Source organism: Artemia franciscana, chromosome 6 (genome assembly GCF_032884065.1).
Source record: "Artemia franciscana chromosome 6, ASM3288406v1, whole genome shotgun sequence".
Taxonomy (NCBI): domain Eukaryota; kingdom Metazoa; phylum Arthropoda; class Branchiopoda; order Anostraca; family Artemiidae; genus Artemia; species Artemia franciscana.
The window spans coordinates 3,166,154-3,175,109 of NC_088868.1; the positions used below are offsets into that span (position 1 = coordinate 3,166,154).

The 8,956-nt window shown below is 37.2% G+C and overlaps 1 long non-coding RNA gene across 1 annotated transcript; it reads left to right on the plus strand.

Moving 5' to 3' along the window:
• The first annotated feature begins 532 nt into the window (after positions 1 to 532).
• Positions 533 to 5,543, plus strand: LOC136027916 (uncharacterized). The gene is made up of 2 exons (XR_010617694.1): positions 533 to 1,416; positions 5,268 to 5,543. It is a non-coding gene; the product is annotated as an uncharacterized LOC136027916 (long non-coding RNA).
• The last annotated feature ends 3,413 nt before the right edge of the window (positions 5,544 to 8,956 follow it).

Sequence of the window (8,956 nt, forward strand, 5' to 3'; positions counted from 1 at the left end):
TCACAAAAGCCGTAGAATAAATAGTTGAAATTACTAAAATACTTTAGCGTAAAGAGCGAGGCATTAGGAGGAGGTGAACACCTCATATGCATAATAATATCTTTTCGTTTTAAGTTTTAATGCTGCTCCTTATTTCCAGTTGAAAAACTTTTTCATATTTTTTTTTTTATTTTTTTTTTAGATAATGTTAAAAAATCCTGCGCTCCTTTATGGACATTTTCTTCCCCAATCATAAATTCCTCGATGAAAAGTTTTCCCAACATATCCCCATCTTCTCAGCCCCTCCCCCCAACCAAACAATCCCCCTGAAAATGTCTGTACACTTCCCCATAACCATTACTATATGTAATCACTGGTCAAAGTTTGTAACTTGTAGCCCCTACCACGGGGACGGTGGGGGAGTAAATCGTCCCCAAAGACATAGTTATAAGGTTTTTCGACTATGTTGAATAAAATGGCTATCTCAGAATTTGATCCGGTGACTTTGGGGAAAAATGAGCGTGGGAGGGAGCCTAGGTGCCCTCCAATTTTTTGGGTCACTTAAAAAAGGGCACTAGAACTTTTCATTTCCGTTTACAACTGAATTTACCGCAGGTAATTCAGTTGTTATTTCATAATATTTGCTATGGCTCAACTTGACCTAGATTCAGAGTGAATATATTCTTTTTTTTAGATTTTAAACCTGCATTAAATTAGTGGCTTATACTCGGATTATTTGAGCGACCATAGATAATTTTTGAATTCATATAATTAAGAAGAGTACTGGGAACAAGCAGAAGGGGGGAAGGAGCCTCCCGCAAGCGACGTATTGTACCTGCCGGTATTAAGTTACCCGTAAATTGCGGGGAATAGTTGAGGGGGTCCTTACACTTCCCTTGTTCCCAGGTTCTTTCATTCATTGTGAATCATCCCTGTGAGATAATTTATTCTGAATTAACTGACGCTTGATTATGAGCTTGGCTCACCCCTGCAATAATTTTCGGACTGGTTACTGCGGGCTGATTAGCAACGAAAATGGATAAAAATAATATCGTTTGGAATGCGGTATTGAACTTTGTGTCGAGGTCAATGCTCGCTGGCATAAAACACCAGCTGATTGTAAGCCGTGCTGTGGAATTCTTCAGTAGTGATGACATTCTAAGTGCAAAAGAACTGTTGCTGTTAAAATCTGGTCTACCGGACCATATTTTGGTCTACCGGACCAGATTCGCAAGTCTCTGAAAGATGATGAAAATGTTTTGGATATAGCCAAATTCTTTGTCAAGTCAGCAAAGGAAAATCGTGCCTTGCCTACCTTCGTTATTTTTGAACCTACAGAAGTCCCGGCTTGTATGGAGGAGATAAATGCATGTATAACTACTAAAGTAAACGACATGTGTCGTCGTTTTGACTGCCTTATGGAATGTATTAACAAAGGTGAGTTCCACGTTTCTACCCATACCAGCCCCTTTAGTGAACTTTACGCTATTAACCTATCCCTTGGCTCGGCATATGGATAGAATGCGGGAGACCCAAGAACGGCATAGTGAACCAAATGCGGATTTCCACAAAGCACCATTTTTCCAAAGAACTGCAAAAACATAGAGCCGCTATTCGTTCTGATTTTTCAGAAAAGATAATGAGTAATCCGACGCTTATGTGGAAAAGTTTGACCCGCAACCAGAGGGAAAGAAACGCTCCGTCAGCTCATATCTCTGCTGCGGCCTGGTAACAACATTTTTTGAAAGAATTTTCAGAACCTGATTCCAAAGTAGAATATCCTTTTAAATGTGATCTCAATCGGATACTGTCAAAAAAGACTGTATCCACGTTTATTGTTTCATTGTCTGATATTATGAATTCTGCGCATAAAATTGAGAAGCCTTTTTCGAGGGGTACAGATAATATTTGTGCTAAACACATTCTTCTTGGAAGTCCCCTACTACTTTGTCACCTTGATCTCATGTTCCAAATGGTGTTCACAACTGGAATAGTTCCAACCTCATTCTCTTCTGGTCGTCTTCCTCCTGTTCCAAAAAAAATAAATCGCTGAATGAGTGTTCTTCATATCGCCCTATTACAGTTGCTACTACTTTCTGCAAGATTTTTGAAACACTCGTAATGCCAGAACTTACAGATAAATGCTACATGCCGCCATATCAGTTTGGCTTCCAAAAAGGCCTAGGGTGTGCCCACGGGCTTACTGCACTGTCGTCAATACCTATAGATGCGGATAAGTCTGGTGATTCACTTGTCCTAGGGAGTCATGATGTAAGCCATGCTTTCGACTCTCTGATTCACGCACACATTCTCCTTGAGCTATATAAACGGGGAGTTGACACGTCTGCCATTCGTGCTTTGTACGATATGTATAACCATCTTGCTGTTGTAATCAAGCTACCTGATGGGACCATAACACGATTCGTTATTCCAGTCCGTCGAGGTGTCAGACAGGGTACTCTTACCTCTCCAGTTGCCTTTAATAACTGTATCCTGAACGCCCAATCCAGCGCAGTTCCTTCGTGTATTTTAAAAGGGATTGATGTGTCACTAATCGCTTATGCAGATGATATTTTTAACCCCAGTCGAACAGTACAGTCGTTCGAAAGAAATTTTGCTATTTTAAGTAAAGAATATGCTAAGATTAACCTTACATTCAATAGAGAAAAATCGGACGGGGTTCTGTTTAACTGGGTTGAATCTCGAGCAGGATTTACTATTAATCTCGACGGCGCGCCAGTTTCCCCAAAATCACAAATGAAATATTTAGGGCTTCCTATTGGTGACACTCTTAAAGCAACTAGAAGGCTCTTGATCCTTCATTTCCAACGTCGAACAGCAACTGCATAGGGAAGCTTGGTAGCAAACAAACTTCGACTCAACCGCAAACTGCTAGCGAGGCTCTACAATGCTTCTGGACTCCCGAATTTCCTATACCTTGTACCTTTTTGGCGTACGTTTACGATAACCGAGACGAAGGAACTTCGGCGAATCTATTTCCGGTATGCCAAATACCTGCTTGCCCTTCCACCATGGTCAAGCAACTCCTGGGTCATTAAAAGATACGGCATCATAGACCCAAATGCTTCTATCAGAAAAAGCATAGAAGCTTATAATAGTAGAATTGGTTGGCACCCATGGAGCGCTATTTTGATTCAATGAATGTTTCGCTTTTGTATGTTTTAATTGTTTTTAAGTAAGGTGAAGTGTTGCAAAGTTTTTTGTGTAGTTTTTTAGGTCATTTCCTTTTTCCTCTTTTCTTTTATTCACATTATACTCCGTTTTTCATGTGTATTATAACGGGTTATAAATAAACTCAATTCAATTCAATAAACATGCATCCGTGATCTGCCTTCTGGCAAAAAATACAAAATTCCACATTTTTGTAGATAGGAGCTTGAAACTTCTACAATAGGGTTCTCGGATACGCTGAATCTGATGGTGTGATTTTCGTTAAGATTCTATGACTTTTAGGGGTTGCTTTTCCCCTATTGTCTAGAATAATGCGAATATTCTCAGGATCGTAACTTTTGACGGGTAAGTTTTGACTTGACTTTTGATGGGTTATATATTTAAAATCAGCATTAAAATGTGATTCTTTTGATGTAGCTATTGGTATCAAAATTCCATTTTTTAGAGTTTTGGTTACTTTTGAGCCAGGTCGCTTTTTACTACAGTTCGTTACCACGAATTGTTTGATCATGGTTGCTGCAATAGCTGCAATCTAGTAGAGAGCATCAAAAAGTAACTAAAATCTTACAAATAAGTATTTCGAAATAAATTTTCTAGTGACTAAAAAGGTCATTTGTAGCGGATTAAAGTTTTGTAAGTGTTAATTCGCTTAATTATTTTCTTAAAATATTATTCTGAAAATTAATTTACAAAACAATAAAAAAGAGCAAGAAACACTTCCAAAATCACATCGGAGCCCTTTATTCAGTGAACTGGTTAAACCATCTACATTATGCACCACTGAGATCAATCTTAACCTTAAAATACCGAGCATTGAGGCCATCATTCAGGGATAAACGCTCCTCAGACGAGACCATGAACGCATTAGCGGCGCTAAATAAGGTGGAGGAGGTGTTGACGTTATCTATAGAACAATATACCATATTCATGCTTAATTATACCAGGTATCAGCAGGAGAAAAACTTTATGGGTTAGGGTGACCTTCCCAAATAAGTTCCGTCATTGCACGTGGAAACCTTCTTATTCCGTCTCCAATAAAGCACGAACAATCTGGCAAAACAATAAAAGTGATTGGAACGGTTTGAGAAACACTCTTCGTTCTCAGCAGTAGAGAACTTCCACCTTCGAAGGTCTAGAGATAGATACAGAGAGGCACCAGTGGGCCATGGTTGACTTTGTAGAAAAAAATACATATCCCTTCAAAAAAAATACACATGTCCAGTAAGGACAAGCTTTGGTTCAACACCTAGTGAAAAGATGCTAACCGAGTAAAGCAACAGGAACACAAGTGATGCCTGCTTTCAAAGAGCGAAGAGGACATAATTCCGGACAACGACGGCGGAGAAGTGCCAAATTTTTCCTACTGAACCAATACTGTCCTGGATCGAACAAATTAATATTCAAATGGGGATAAATCCATTTATCTAGACGGTAAATTAAAATCTGAAAAATATCAAATACCTGGACTATTTTTATTTTTTTACTGTCTAAATAAATGGATTTATCTGCACTTGAAAATTTATTTGTTCGTCATAAAACGGCAGTGTATTCTAAGAAAAGAATACCTAGTTTAAGGTGTTACGTCGTATACATGGGGAAATGAGACCATCCAAGTGAACAAATATAAACTCAACGTTTCGTTTGAATTTAGAAGACAGGGAAGGCATTGCCATCTTCATAGGAAATTTGTATTACTTTTGGGCAAGATTAAAGACTTCAGGACTTTGAATTAACTTTGTCAGTGAACTCTCCCCGAAAATCTAATGAATAATCCGGAAGCTCACTATTTTCTGAATGAGCCGAAAAGTAATTTATTTTTTGTGTATATAAATACTAGTTTCAATTATATCATTTTATTATTATATTATCAAATATATTATTTTAGCTTGCTGTATATTAGATCGAAACATCTAGACTTTTGTATATGTTTTTATCACTGTCTAAGTAAATGGATTTATCCCCATTTGAAAATTAACTTGTTCATCATAGAACGGCATTGTGGTCTAAGACAAGAATACCTGTTTTAACGCGTTACATCGAAAATGTGTCCTGGATCGTATGAATTTTCCTGCTCTTAATATCCTTTCATTTTGCAGCTTCCTGATGTGACCGAACCCATTGGTCCCGACAACATACGAAATTTTGTCTTCAAATCTTGCAGTACTGAAATAGCTGGACCTTTGTCATTGGTTTTCCGGATCTAAAATTGGTTTCACTCTGGAAGTTTCCCATAGTCACGGAAGTCTGTCCATGTTAGTCCTACCCTAAGGCCAGGCGGTGATTCAACTAGCGTGGGTTCTTATAGGTCTATTAGTCTCCACTCCTGTGTTGACAAAATATATAAAAGCGTCTCCAATAAAACATTTTATTTATTCCTGCATTAATCTGACCTTCTCGGCAATCGCCGATATAGATTCCACCAGAAACGCTCAAAATTAGATTATCTAGTGGCCTAGCATAAAAAGTGGATCGAACTTCTAGCAATGGGTACAACGTCAGGCTATTGTCATTCGACGTTACCAAGAATTTTGATAGAGTATGGCACCGTGGTCTGATAAAAAAAAAACTCCATGTGTACAATGTTTGTGGATTTCTGTTAAAAGTAATCAAGAATTTTCTTTTTGACTGTTCACTGTGGGTCGTCCTCAACGGGTCTATTTCTAACGAATTTTCAGTGAAAGCACCGATTTCCCACGGTAGCGTCTTTGTATCTACACTTTTCCTCATCTACATAAACGAAATGGGAGACAATCCTGCAAGCCCTCTGCTCTGCTGACGATATCACGACACAGTAAGCCGTATCAAAACACGAAGACCCAGTACAAGCCTTCATTTCACTACAGGTGGGTCTCTTTAAAATTGTAAGTGGTTTGATGCATGGATAATCCACTTCGATGCATCGAAAACAAGGGGCTTCTTATTACGCAATCAAACGTGCCACGTCAACATCCTAGCTTCATCTTCAAAAACGAAACTATTAAGAGAGTTGACGAGTTTCTTCCACTGGGGATTTATTCCTCTGCTGATCCCTCTCAGAATAGCCACCTTGATAGGGTGGGAACCTCCTGCACAGTAAAGCTGGGCGTTGCTCAGCGCTTCAAAAACCTTCTTCCATTCAGCTGAATAATCCTATTATAAAAGTCCTGCATTAGACAAACAACTGAATATGGATGCCCTATGCTACCACTCCAAAAAACCTCTTGGTACCTCTCCAGAATAGGTCGGGCTTTACCTCTACACTTGGTTCGCTTCAGTACCTAAATGAAAGGTTTATCGTTGCGTTGATGACAATTTATATAACTAAAAGAATTCACCTCCCCCAGACATGCTCTCTCGTATTATGCACCTTTCTCCCCCTCCTTCGTCCAGCCATCAAGGCAGACACGAAGGCTAATATCTCGGTCAAAATATCTATAAGACATGCCAATAGCCAAGTTGTTGAGGAATATCTTCATGTGCCGTCGGTAAATTTGTCAAAAGGAGGTAAATTAATAGCGGCATGTCAGAAACTTTTATGCACCTGGCGTTGTAAATAAAAAAAAAATGTATTCAATATTATCTCAAACACAAGCGGGCTTGTTTTGACCCCAGCACTTCACACTGCTAACAAACGATATCATGATGTTTCTACAATACAGGCTTACTTAAGCGTTTTTTTGTTCCACAGTAAACCACTTTTTAGATGAAAGCAGGAAGGGAGGGAGGGGGTGGTATCTAGACGGATGAACTCAACACAAAAATCCTTTTTTTCTTTTCCCAATGTTTCGCTATGTTAAATTGAATGAAAAGGTACAGATATAAAGTCATGCATATAAAACCAAAAGCTTATCCTTATTTTGGCAGAAAGATAATATTTTCAGCAACAGTTGTAATATAGTTCAATTTAGGCAGCCTCACAAGGAACCAAAACTTACAAATATTTTTTCAAACCAAACTTTCTAATGAGAAGAATGGCCATTTGCAGTTGGTTCAGGAATGGCACATATTATTTCACTTAATATTTTCTTAAAGTGTTATTTAGAAACAGAATTACAGAAATTTTTATAAAGACCCAGAAACCCCTCTAAAATTATACTGGACCAAAACAAGATGCATCCCATTGGTATTACAATTTTTGAAAATTCCATGGGAAAATTACTGACCCTTACCTTGAAAAAAGGAAACTATATTCTGTATGAGAAGCACTGATTTATCCTTTTTTTCTATTTTTTCTTACTTTTAATGAGGCATTGGAACAACAAAGAGAGATGTTTAATGACACCATCAGAAAGTTCGATCTGTCACCCAAAAATTGCGGTTTAGTACCATCCCCCCTCCGATTTTAATTGCCACATATAGAACTAGGACACAGGAAACAATACATTGTATTAAGATGTTATAAGCTACTTATTTTTCAGTTTAATTATTGTAGAGTTATTGCGGAAGAGGGCATTCAAAGCCAAATCATCAAGTGAGAAAATTTTAAGATTTAGGTCACAAGATTGTTATAAATTTTTACCATACAATAAACTTGTGACTTGAAAAAACAAATAATCAAACTAAATAAAATTTAAAAGACGATTCAGTCTATTTGTTATGCTGTGCCTCTTGGCATTTGCAATAGAGCTTGGGTTCTTTTAACAACTTCATAGAAGAAATTCTTACTTGCTCAGAAATATCAAAGGTAAATGCTCCAAAGACTCATTTTATGACAAACACTGGATTTTTAAATGCTAATTTAAGGAAAGGTTGGATGAAATTGAAAAGAGAAATTACAAAAAAACTAGTTGCATATTCATCAGTCTCATTGCTTTCGTAAGTTGGAAAAAGGTTTTTGTAAATATTATTGTCAGTATTTTTAACCAAAAAATAAGCAGAGTTGAAATTTAAAATGAAAAACAACTTTTGTTTATTAAAACCTTTTTTGGTTTATCCGATATATTTAAAAACTATTAAAAACAAACTCGTTCGTGAAACTATTCTTTCTTAAATTTTTTAGAAAGGTGAAATAGCATTGAAAAATTATTTACTTTCATAACCAGTAAATAACTACCAAGAGGTCTTATTTTTTTATTTTCCAAACACCCCTTTCAGTGTTCTATTTCTATATTTTGTTGTGCCGGCTTTGTGTTTTCAAAAAATCACTATTTTTCTAAATACTCCTAACACAGGCAAATATCGGGATCTAGTTTGTCAATAATAGGTTGCATAAACCACGAGACAGGTTGTGGGTTGTGAGCTATTTCCCACGAATAAAAAAAAAGACGAAATGAAAACTGCTTGAAACAAGTCCCTTGGAAGAACTAAACTAACCCACTGACTGCAATAGTGTCTTGTAATCTGGGTTCCTTTTCAAACGAGTCCTTGTTTAGCAAAACCCCATGTATCCGAACCCTTTAACCAAAACCATCTCTTTTAAGTCAATCCCCATTTAACATAACCCCAATTTAGCGAAGCTTTCAAATAAATCAACTTCGATTACACTCATACCCATTGCAATTCACACTTCCTCAACTTAAGTTAGGTTGAGTTACCTAAACTGGGGCTCAGTTAAATGGGGATTAATTTAAAGTAAAGTTAAGCAGGATTTAGTTTTAAAATGGGTTGTGTTGCACGGAGATTGTGATACATAGAAGTTGAGTTAAATATATTGGATGGAAAGGGACTTAGTTAAGCACACACCGAATGGAGCTCCTTCGAGTGATGCTTGACTAATAGACCTGAAAATTAAGTGTGAAGTTGGCTCTTAATTTTCTGATTTTTGATGCCACCTATATAGAATTAACTTTATAATGTTTTCAGAAAG